Source organism: Geotrypetes seraphini, chromosome 3, assembly GCF_902459505.1.
Source record: "Geotrypetes seraphini chromosome 3, aGeoSer1.1, whole genome shotgun sequence".
NCBI lineage: Eukaryota > Metazoa > Chordata > Amphibia > Gymnophiona > Dermophiidae > Geotrypetes > Geotrypetes seraphini.
Window position 1 is genome coordinate 305,844,919 of NC_047086.1, and position 12,025 is coordinate 305,856,943.

The following is a 12,025-nucleotide window of genomic DNA, read 5'->3' on the forward strand; positions in this document are numbered from 1 at the left end:
TGGAATTGCGATTCTTTGTGCTTCCCTTGATTTGGTGGACGCCTGGAGGGTCTTGCATCCCTTGGAGAAGGATTTTACTCACGTTTCTCGGGCCCATGCTTCCTTATCTCGTATAGATTATATTCTCTGTTCCCGCTCTTTGTTTGCAGAGATTGTAGAGTCTACGCTGGGGCCTATAGAGGTATCGGACCATGCTTGGGTGGCGTTGGTATGGCAGTTATCTCGAACGCCGGGGACCCCTCGTGGTTGGCGCTTTCCTTGCCACCTTTATCGTGATAGTAAATTTCATGAACATCTGGTAGCCCGGTGGCGCTCTTTTCAGGACACAAATGCAGCTCATTTTGGTACTCCTTCGTTGGCTTGGGAGACGGCAAAGGCGGTCCTTCGGGGTGAGATTATTTCATATGCTAGTTTTCAGCGTAAAGTGCGCAAGCGAGAGCTGCTTCGGCTGGAGAGACTGGTTTCTTCTCTCCGTCGACGCTACGGCACTACCCAGGCACTCCCGGATAGGGCTAGATTGCTGGAGGCTCAGTGTTCGCTTAATTCTCTGTTACACCAACACGCTCGTCGGTCTATGGAGCATTATAGGTATCATCTTTATCGTTTTGCGAATAAGAGTAGTAAATTTCTTGCAAAGCTAGCTCGACAGCAGCGGGGTAGTTCGCGTATTGCTTCTCTGCAGACGCGGAACTTGGAGATAGTGCATACTGATGGAGACATCAACAGGGAGTTGCGGGATTTCTTTGAGAACCTGTATTCTGCTCCCTCTGACCCTCTGCTAGATGGGGGGGTATATTTGGCTGGTTGGGATCTCCCGACTATTTCCGCTTCCTCTCGGGTGCAGTTGGAGGCTGAGTTTACTGCAGGGGAGATTGAGCGGGAGATCCAGGCTAGCGCTTTGGGTAAGTCTCCTGGCCCGGATGGGCTACGTAGTGAGTTTTATAAGATATTGCGAGCTGAGGTGGCGCCTTTGTTGGCTTCGGTGTTTAACGAGGCGGTCGGATTGGGGGAGCTCCCTCGCCACTTGAATGTAGCTCAGATTATTGTTCTGTTGAAACCTGGGAAGGATTCGAATAGACCCGAGTCGTACAGACCGATCTCGTTGTTGAATTTTGAGGCTAAGCTTTTTGCTAAAGTTTTGGCCACCCGTCTTGCCTTGGTACTCCCGAGTCTTATTTCTGATCAGCAAGTGGGCTTTGTGAAGGGCCGCGCGATTGCTAAAAATGTACGCCGTATTTTGGCGGCGTTGGAGCGGACCGCACAGGATCAGGTGCCTTCTTTGATAATCAGCTTTGACGCCGAGAAGGCCTTTGACCAGGTGGATTGGGGCTTTATGTTTGAGGTCCTGCGAGTGTAACGTCTAGGCCCATGGTTCATTCAGGCGGTGCGGACTCTTTATGCAAACCCAGTGGCCCGTGTGTGGGCCAATGATACCCTTTCTGATCCCTTTCCCATTTGTAGGGGTACTCGCCAGGGATGCCCCCTTTCACCTTTGTTATTTGTCCTGACCCTGGATCCTCTCATTCGGGATGTGCAGGGTAACCCGGACATCATGGGAATGGTCGTGGGGGCTCATCACTTTAAACTGGCGGCTTTTGCCGATGACCTCTTGGTCTATTTGACGGATCCTCGGGCCTCCCTCCCCGCTCTTTTGGAGTGTTTTCGTGAGTATGGGGATTTTTCTGGTTTCCGTTTAAATAAGCAGAAGTCGGAGGCTATGGCGTCTCCGGACTCTTTGCGGGTGGAGTGGGGGCCGGAGTTTCCTTTGCGCTGGGCGGGACCCTCTTTTAGGTACCTTGGTATTTTGTTGTCTATGGATGTCTCCGCGATCTACCGTTTGAATGTTGATCGTTTGTTGCAGGAAACTAAGGGGCTTTTACGGCGCTGGTTGAATCTTCCCCTGTCCTTGATGGGCCGTGTTCATCTTTTTCGCATGATGATTATCTTCCCGAAATGGTTATTTGTCTTGCAAACGCTTCCTTTCTTTCTTTTGAAAAAAGATATCCTGGGTCTTCAGAGACTGGTGATTTCATTTTGCTGGGGGGGTAAGAAAGGGAAAATGCATCGCTCTTTTCTTCAGGGGTCCTGGGCACAGGGAGGATTGGGTCTTCCCTCGATTCGTTTGTATAATTTGGCCTGCTTGCTTCGGCATGTCCGGGATTGGCTTTTTCTTAGCTCTCAATATACCGATCGGGAGCTGGAGGTTGACTATTTTTTCCGTGGGCTCTGCCTTATCTTATACAATGGGATGGGAAGGTGCGGTTGGGGCCTGGGGCCCGTAGTTGCTTGGTGGAGCCGCTTCGTCGGGCTTGGAGATGTGTTTCTCAGTTGTGGGGTCACTCGCCTTTTAGTTGTGTTCTGCTGCCCATAGTGGGCAATGCGGCATTCAGTCCGGGACAGGAAAATGTTGTTTTCAAACGGTGGGCGAGGAAGGGGCTCAGAACTTTGGAGCAGTTTCTACAGACGGATGGTAGCGCTGTTCCTTTTTTGACTCTCCAGGCGTCCTGCTCTTTGGGTGCGACGGATCAGTTTGCTTATATGCAGCTCTCGCATTATGCAGCCTCCTTGCCCAGGGACTCATTGACCCAGTCTTTTGCTATCACTTTACGCGACTTTTTCTTCGATGCTCAGTGGGATTGGCTTTCTATCTCTCAATATCATCGTAGATTAGTGGCTTTGCAGCCTCGGCGGGATTATCAGCGGCTTTTGACATCTTGGGCCCGGGACCTGGGATGTCGCCCGCGGGTGGCGTCCTTGGCTCCTCTGGTGCGCCTGATACCTCGGGTGGTGCAGAGCGCCGAGCTCCAGGAATGTCACTTTCGGGTTTTACATCGGGGATATGTCTCTCAGCAGCGGGCTTTTTATTTCGGATGTGCTCCTACGGCTATTTGTCTGAAATGTCACCAGGTTGATAATTCTTTGGCACATGGGGTGTGGTTGTGTGCATCTATTTCTGCCTTTTGGATGGAGGTCCGATGTTATTTGGAATCTTTGGTGGGTTATCGGCTCCCCTCATCGGTGGAAGGGATTATTTTTTTGGCGGAGGGCTATTTGGGCGGACTTTCGGCAGGTGATAGCCTGCTCATTTGTAAGGGTTATATTGTGGGAAAGAAATGTATTCTTGCTCATTGGCTTCAGGACTCCCCACCCACCATCTGGTATTGGCGCAATAAATTGCATCTTTTAATGGTCTGGGAGTCCATGTCCGCTCGGTTTTCTGGTTCTCGGAGCAAGCTTTTTCTGTCCGTTTGGGCTTCTTATTTGGATACTTTGCCCCCTGTGATAAAGAGCCAGGTGGTCAATCGCTTGCGGAAGCCAGTTGTCCCCGTATTGCCAGTGGGTTGAGGGAGGGGGTTTGGGGTTGGGGGGTGTTGGGTTGGAGCGGTTGGGGGGTTGTTTCTAGTTTGGTTTTGGAGGGCTCCAGGCTATCAGAGTACAGGCCTGGACTCTCACTGTTATCTGGGATTTCTAGTTGGGTGCTACCATGATATTACGTATTGAGGCATTGTACTGTGAAAATAATTGTGTTCTCTCGATTCTGTGTATATCATTCATGTGGGTGAATAAAAAAGTTTATATAAAAAAAAAAAAAAAGTAAATAAAAGTTGAAGCGATAAGAGAACGGGTGGACCCGTTCAGACTACCGAGTCGGGTTGTATCGCGGAAACTTTAAAAACTGGGTGTGCCGGTTGGGGGTGGTCTTATATAGGGGCCAGGTGGGCTACTTGAGGGGGGGACAGCTAGCACATGCGCAAAGCTCTTTAGCTTTGCAGCTTTTAGACTGCCGGGTCAGCTCCGTCAAGGGGACGTCACCTACTTGTGTGGCTGTAAGATCCATCTGTCCAAGGAGAACTACCGTTACAGGTAAGCAACTTCTATTTCTAGCCTGCTGTTCCCTCTGAAATCACTTCCGGGTCGTGGGGCCAGGAAGTGATGGAGGGAAGGCCAATGCGAGCAGCAGACTGGAGAAACTGCTTGTGCTGGCAAAGATTTTAAGAGGTAAGGGGGGGCAGGAAGTCACCACCCTGGGCGCCTCCTACCCTTGCTATACCATTGCCCATACCATTTTGCTCTGAATGGATTCAAGACTTTTTTTATATCCTTAGCAAAACCTTGCCTTCAACTATGACTGTAGTACGCCAAGTGGGGCCTCACCATTAATGCCACCTTTATTGTGCTGGTTTTTCCTATATAGTCTAGCATCTATCTGCTTTTTGGCTATTGTCGCAGTATCTGAAAATTTCAAGCTGGCAAAGCAATGCCATCCTGAGCTCCCTCTGTGCACATCAGCTTCTGTCTGTAAATTTTATACATTTTTGCTTCCAAAATGCATCTAGCATGTTAAAACAATATAGCTAAGGGAAATCAGCAAGTCCAATCCATAACTTCTGATTCTAAAAGTTGGGATGGTCAACTGAGGTATAAAGCAGGTGAACTGCTATGCCACACCAGCCATCCCCCCTTCATAGTTGACTTAGAACTGGTGCAGACCGGGAGAATCTGACTTTTTATGTGAAGCATCATGAAGGCTTGTGACAGATATTGATGTAATGTGATCTCTGTCCAGTACTATGCAAAATACTGCTTTTTTTTCCTAATTGACTTGTTTTTTAAGACATCTTAAATAACTTAAAACACTTTCCATCCCCCCTTTCTATAGGGAAATTTAAAATATCGATATATGAATAATTTAAATTAGAGCACATTGTTTCTGTTGGAGTAATTGCAAATTCCTTTAATGTTTTTTAAAAAAATGATATATTAATATAAACGATGAATAAATTCATGTAAACTGTTCTGAGCTCCCCTGAGAAAATGGTATAGAAAATTTGAATGAATAAACAAAAATAATCTATCTTTTTTTCTTTTATCAATGCTAGCAAGTATTTATTGTTATTAAAATAATAAAAAATGCAGGTGCCAGTTCCTAAATTGTGTTAAATGTACAGTACTATCACACCTCCTGCCTGTTAATGTGGCAGTTAACACGTTGACAGGACACTTAGCACATGTTAGTAGAAAAGAGGCAGAAATCATGCCTTTTATAGCAGGGGAAGAAAGTACACAAAGGTGGGATGGAATAGGACACAACAACCAGTGCTATATTCAAAGAAAGTCTCAATGATGGAGGATTTTTTAACAAAAAAACACTTTGGCCCAGATTCACTAAACTCTCCTTTCCAATCCAATCCATGGCGACCGTTGCCGGGTGACCGTTTCATTAAAGAGTCCTCATGCAAATTAGGTGATCAGAAGCATGCCCCACAGCGACCTCACAGATCACTGCAGAGCGATCCAGACACATGCGCAGACCATCCTCTTTGCTTGTAGATGTGGTCCACGCATGTGCCTGCTCTCTGTGCAAACTTGAGGTCAAAACGAAAGAGGGAGGGGTGATTGTACTCACTGGCCCCACGATATGTGGATTGGAAAAAATTTTTTTGATTTCTAGCTTGTCTGATTTTCCTGTCTTAAGAAAAGTGAAGGGATGTGATACTTCAGTTCAGTTGACGTGCTTAGTGGAGTCTGGGACCCTACGATCGGGCAGGAAGCGAAGGTTACCAGTTACTCATGAGCCCGTGGCTTTTACCCATGGTTGTAAAGCGGGGCTGCACTATGGCGCGTCCTGTTCGTCTGGAACAGAACACGCCTTAGTGCAGCCCTACTTTAAACCCACGGGTTAAACCACAGGCTCGCACTGCAGGGAAGGGCGGCAGAGAACAGATGTGTTTAAAATGGGTTTAAAGCGGGGCTGCACTACGGCGTGTGACGTTTTATTTTGTTGGTTTTATTTTTTTGATACTGGGATTTCAGGGTGGCAGAGAGCAGGACAGTCGGCAAGGACGTGAGCGACTGGTCCTCAGCAGTCACTTCTTTTTGGAACGGCCAGCCCAATCAGTGTTCCTTCTTTAGTTTAGTGAATCGCTGCCTTCCTACTTTGCATGCCATTTCTCCTCATTTGCATGTGCAGAGTGGATTGGGTAGAAGGTTAGTGAATCGGGTCAGGGTCGCAAACTGGTCAGGACACAACCGGTGCGCTTAGTGAATCTAGCCCTTTGCACTTTGTTTTCCATGGGGTTTGTTTCCTTGTCTCTTTCATGGATCCTTTTATAGCAGGGGTGCACAACCCAATCATGGTTTCAGGATTTTTACAATATGCATGCATAAAGTAGTGTGTGGCTGTTTGGTCCACTTTTAAAGGTAATATATTGAAACAGAACAAGATACCTTAAGACAAGCATCATGCTACACAAGCACCAGTGTTAACCAGGATACCATTTCTGTCAGACAGCACTCTGCAAGATAAACGCAAGCATCAATGATTTTATGGTGAGAATACTATAAGGACATTTTAAAACATAAGAATTGCTGCTGCTGGGTCAGACCAGTGGTCCATCGTGCCCAGCAGTCCGCTCATGCAGCGGCCCCTCTGGTCAAAGACCAACACCCTAACTGAGACCAGCCCTACCTGCGTACATTCTGATTCAGCATAAACTTGTCTAACTTTGTCTTGAATCCCTGGAGGGTGTTTTACCTTATGACAGACTCCGAAGAGCGTTCCAGTTTTCTACCTCTCTCTGGGTGAAAAAAAACTTCCTTAAGTTTGTACGGAATCTATCCCCTTTCAATTTTAGAGAGTGCCCTCTCATTCTTCCTACCAAGTCTATTCCCTTCAGTACCTTGAATGTTTCGATCATGTCCCCTCGCAATCTCCTCTGTTTGGAGAAGAGGCCCAGTTTCTTTAATCTTTTGCTGTACGGCAACTCCTCCAGTCCCTTAACCATCTTAGTCGCTCTTCTCTAGACCCTTTCGAGTAGTACCATGTCCTTCTTCATGTACGGCAATCAGTGCTGGACGCAGTACTCCAGGTGAGGGCGCACTATAGCCCAGTACAACGGCATGATAACCTTCTCCGATCTGTTTGTGATCCCCTTCTTTATCATTCCTAGCATTCTGTTTGCCCTTTTCGCCGCCACCACCACACATTGCGCGGACGGCTTCATCGACTTGTCGATCAGAACTCCAAAGTCTTATTCCTGGGAGGTCTCTCCAAGTACCACCCCGGACATCCTGTATTCATGCATGAGATTTTTGTTACCTACATGCATCACTTAACACTTATCCACGTTGAATCTCATCTGCCATGTCGATGCCCATTCCTCGAGCCTGATTATGTCATGTTGCAGATCTTCGCAATCCTCCTGTGTCTTCATTACTCTGAATAACTTCGTATCGTCTGCAAATTACCTCACTCATCGTACCAATGTCTAGACCGTTTATAAAGATGTTGAAGAGCACGGGTCCAAGCATCGAGTCCTGCGACACCCCTCTGGTGATGCTCCTCCAATCTGAGTATTGTCCATTTAACCCCACTCTCTGTTTCCTATAATCAAGCCAGTTTTTAATCCACGTGAGTATTTCACCCTCCATTCCATGGCTCGCAATTTTCTGAAGTAGTCGTTCATGCGGAACCTTGTCAAACACCTTCTGAAAATCCAGATATACAATGTCGACCAGGTCGCCTTTGTCTATCTGCCTGTTTACTCTTTAAAAGAAGTGTAGCAAGTTTGTCAAACACGATCTGCCTTTGCTAAAACCATGTTGACTGGTCCTCATCAGCCCATATCCGTTAAGGTGATCAATGATGCGGCACTTTATCAGCACCTCTACCATCTTACCCAGTACCGAGGTCAGACTCACCGGTCTGTAGTTTCCCGGATCTCCCCTCAAACCTTTATTGAAGATTGGCATAACATTCACCACCTTCCAGTATCTTTCCCAATTTGATCGACAGATTGGCTATTAGTTGAAGCAGTTAAGCTACGGTCCCTTTCAGTTCCTTGATGACCCTCGGGTGGATGCCATCCAGTCCCGGGGATTTATCGCTCTTAAGCCTATCAATCTGCCTACATAACTCCTCTAGACTGACTGTCAATCCTGTCAGCTTTCCATCTTCGTTTCCAGCATATAGCCTGATGGGTTCCGGTATACTGTGTAAATCTTTGGTAAATACAGAAACTGTCATGGGCATGCTTGTATGTTTCATTTCTAAATTCTGATACTTTGCTCATTTCTAAATAAGGTATTGTCTGAAAGATACTTGAAAAATGTATTGTTCTTTTTTAAAAAAGGTATCATCTTAAACATCTTATTTTCTTGTCTATTTTTATTTTTATTGATAGACCATATGCATGAGCTCTATATGTGTGTACTGCCCCCACTGTATGAAACAGAGATCATGCACGCTTTGGAAATCCTGAGAGCCAAATTGGGTTGCAGCTCTGCTATACAATTAATAGTTACTCCTGCCGGAATTCTGGAAGTTTAACAATATTTTTGCTAATTATTATCCAGAATTTAAATACTTTCATTAGAGAAAACAGCTTTCAAGTTTTTCTCAATGCAGAAAATACCAAATTGTAGTGAAAAATTTCTCACTACATACCATTCCCCCCCAGCCTGCATTTTGCTCTTCCCTAACCTCCCGAGTCAGCATCTTTCATCCCTGTCCTTTGAGCCAGCATCTCAAACTCTTTCCTGAGCTAGCATCTCTCTCTCACTTGTCCCCCCCCCCCCAAGCCAGCACTTCTCACTCGCTCCATTATCCCTAATCCAGTACCTCTCTTCCCTTCCCCCAAGCTAGGATTTATTTTTTCTCCCTCCTCCCCCAATCTCTGATACTGTCATCCATAGAACCTACCCTAATACTGATAAAGGAACAATAAAGCTACTTTAAATGCCTTTTAACCTTGAAAAGTGCTCAGACTCCAAAGATGGATCGTAAGAACTCAATATGGGGACAAGCCCCTGTAGAAATTCTTATGGTATCTATCATTGCACCATATAATGGTTAAAGGTGGTTTAAAGTGCTGTTTGAAAAATGTTCATGAATCACTAGTCCATAAAGAAACGTAATGTCCAACTATAAGAATTACAATTTCAAAGGTAGACTTAGCTTGAAAAATATCAACAGCATAGTTCTGCTGTTGATATTTTTCAAGCTAAGTCTACCTTTGAAATTGTAATTCTTATAGTTGGACATTACGTTTCTTTATGGACTAGTGATTCATGAACATTTTTCAAACAGCACTTTAAACCACCTTTAACCATTATATGGTGCAATGATAGATACCATAAGAATTTCTACAGGGGCTTGTCCCCATATTGAGTTCTTACGATCCATCTTTGGAGTCTGAGCACTTTTCAAGGTTAAAAAGCATTTAAAGTAGCTTTATTGTTCCTTTATCAGTATTAGGGTATTATTGGCCTTCAGGAACTTTTTTCTTTTGATTTTCCCCAGTTGTTTATATTGAGATCCATAGAACCTATACATGAATGAAAGGTTTTCCCATCCTCTCATCCCCGCTGCTCCAAATGCCATCCACTCCAATGGAGGCCCTAGCCTTGCATGTGCTCCTCTTCCAAAGGCTCTCCCTGGGTACCTCAGCAATGCCGATGTTCCAATAGGCAACCTGCTGCCGGCTCTGCAGTCTTCCCTCTACCTTGGTCCTGCCTGTGAAGAAAGAAGAAGTGACATCATCAAAAGCAGGAATGTGGTATGGTAGAATGAATCCTGTAGAGCCCACACAGATGTTACCTTCAGCAATTCAGGTCACAGATGGAGAGAGGGAGTGCCAATGCCAAATTCTGCGCAGAACAAAGCTAAATTTGTGTGCCTGTAGAATTCTGCATTGCACATAATTCTACCAGGTGTAATAGGTGTAACTAACTGCATTGTGCTATTCAGATACTGTATTAATGACAAAATGTCCACCCCTCTCTACAGTTAACATGGAAGTGCTGTGGATATCATGTATTAATTTTGGCCATTAACCTGTAGTAAATAGGCTCTGGCATGGGATTCATCTTGTGGCTCTGCTGTTATAGAGGAACCCCAGCCTTGCTTCTTGTGTAGCGATCGTAAATCCAGCTCGGAGGCATCCTGCATAGGGTACAGCCACAGGATGCCTGCAGCTCAATATATAGAAGGTATTCAATATGGAGAGTTGGACGAAAGTAAGGTTACACCTTTTTCTCTATACTCATGCCCCTTATTAAATTCTGTGCAGGCTGCTTGTAATATTTTTGCTTGCAGGAATGTAATCTTCCTAGTAAAAATTCAGATAGCTAGGATAATAAAATCTAAACTTACACATTGGATTTAGGAGTTTTAATTTATTTCCCCTAATGCTTTTTGTGTAGCTGGTGATTACATCTGTGCTGTTTAATAGCTCTGGTTCATTCATACTTTTTACATTCACTTCTTTTCCTTACTACGTTGGTCATTATTTTAGAAACATATCCAAATGACCATTTTCAGAAAGCTGCTATTTGCACATGGAGATCTACACCATACAGTGATGTCATAGGGGAGTGGGTGGGTAGGACTAAATTTACATGTGTATTCCCCTCTCCACTCTACAGAAACTGCCCTTCTTAAAGTCTCTAATGACCTGTTCCTGGCCAAATCCAATGGATTCTACTCTATCAAGCTTAACCCTGATAAGACGAAGATTGTTGTGTCGCCACATAAGACCATTCACAAGCCATCGATCAGTATAAATTCTACACTATATACAATTCAACCAACAATTAAAATATTGGGACTGTGCCGACGGCTTCATTGTCTTGTCCACTATTACCCCCAAATCCCTTTCTTGGGTACTCTCACTCAATGACAGCCCTCCCATCGTGTAGCTGTACCTCGGGTTTCTGTTTTCTACGTGCAAGACTTTACATTTCTCTACATTAAACATCATCTGCCATCTCGTTGCCCACTCCCCTAGTTTGTTCAAGTCCCTTTGTAAATCTTCAGTCTTCTTTAGTCCTAGCCCCATTAGTTTGGTGTCGTCTGAATTTTATTACTTCACACTTCATCCCTGTTTCTAGATCATTTAAAAATACATTGAATAGCAGTGGTCCAAGCACCGACCCCTGCGGAACACCACTCATGTCCCTCCTCCAGTCCGAATAGTGACCCTTCACTCCTACCCGCCAACCAATTCCTGACCCATCTGTGTACGTCTCCTTCCACCCCATGGTTCTTCAGTTTCCGGAGGTGTTCATGGGGTACATTGTCAAAGGCTTTTTGGAAGTCTAAGTATACGATGTTTATGGGATCCCCTTTGTTCCATCCGTTTGTTAATTCCTTCGAAGAACTGCAATGTTTGTCAGGCACGATCTTCCCTTGCAGAAGCCATGTTGGCTTGTTATCAAAAGTTTATTCCTTTCTAGATGCTCCTCGATGCTATCTTTTATCAGCGCTTTCGCCATTTTCCCCGGAACCGAGGTCAGACTTACCGGTCTGTAGTTCCCTGGGTCACCCCAGGCTCTGCACCTAGCCCTATACCCTGTTCCCTCTCTCACCTGGGACTTGTGAGAACTTGCAGCAGCCATTCAGTGAGTGGCACAGTGGCAGGCAAGAGTGCGAAAGCTTGCTCTTGCCCAGTATACTGGGCCAAGAGAACTTGAGGCAGCCATTCAGGGAGGGGCTCAGCACAGAAAGCTCACTCCTGCCCAGTACACCACTGGACCACCAGGGATTCAAAAAGGTAGGTGGGGGGAGGCAGGAGGAAGTTAAAAAAAAAAAAAAAAAATTGGCAGAGTTGGCTGGGACAGAAGAGGGGAGGGATTCCTCCTATCTTGGCCCGGCCCACAAGGCCATACAGCAGGCCCGGCAGAGGCCTGCAAGTCGTCTGGGAAGGGGGCAGGTGGGCGATAACCCAAATATAAGATGAGACCCCCATTTTTGGGCCTTTTTTTGGCCCCAAAATCTCATCTTATATTCAAGTATATACGGCAATTTATCTTTGCCTCCAATATGAAATTATGTTTAAAACTATGGCCTCACTATTGAACGGACTTATATGTGTAGATTTGTAAAATGGGGCAGCTGCAAGTACCACCACATCCACATGAAAACTATAAGATCATTGCTGTTCATTTTTTCAACATGCATACCCATGGAAGCCCTCACATGTACCTGTGTAGACTTTAAAAAAATAAAAATGGCTTAGCTGCAGCA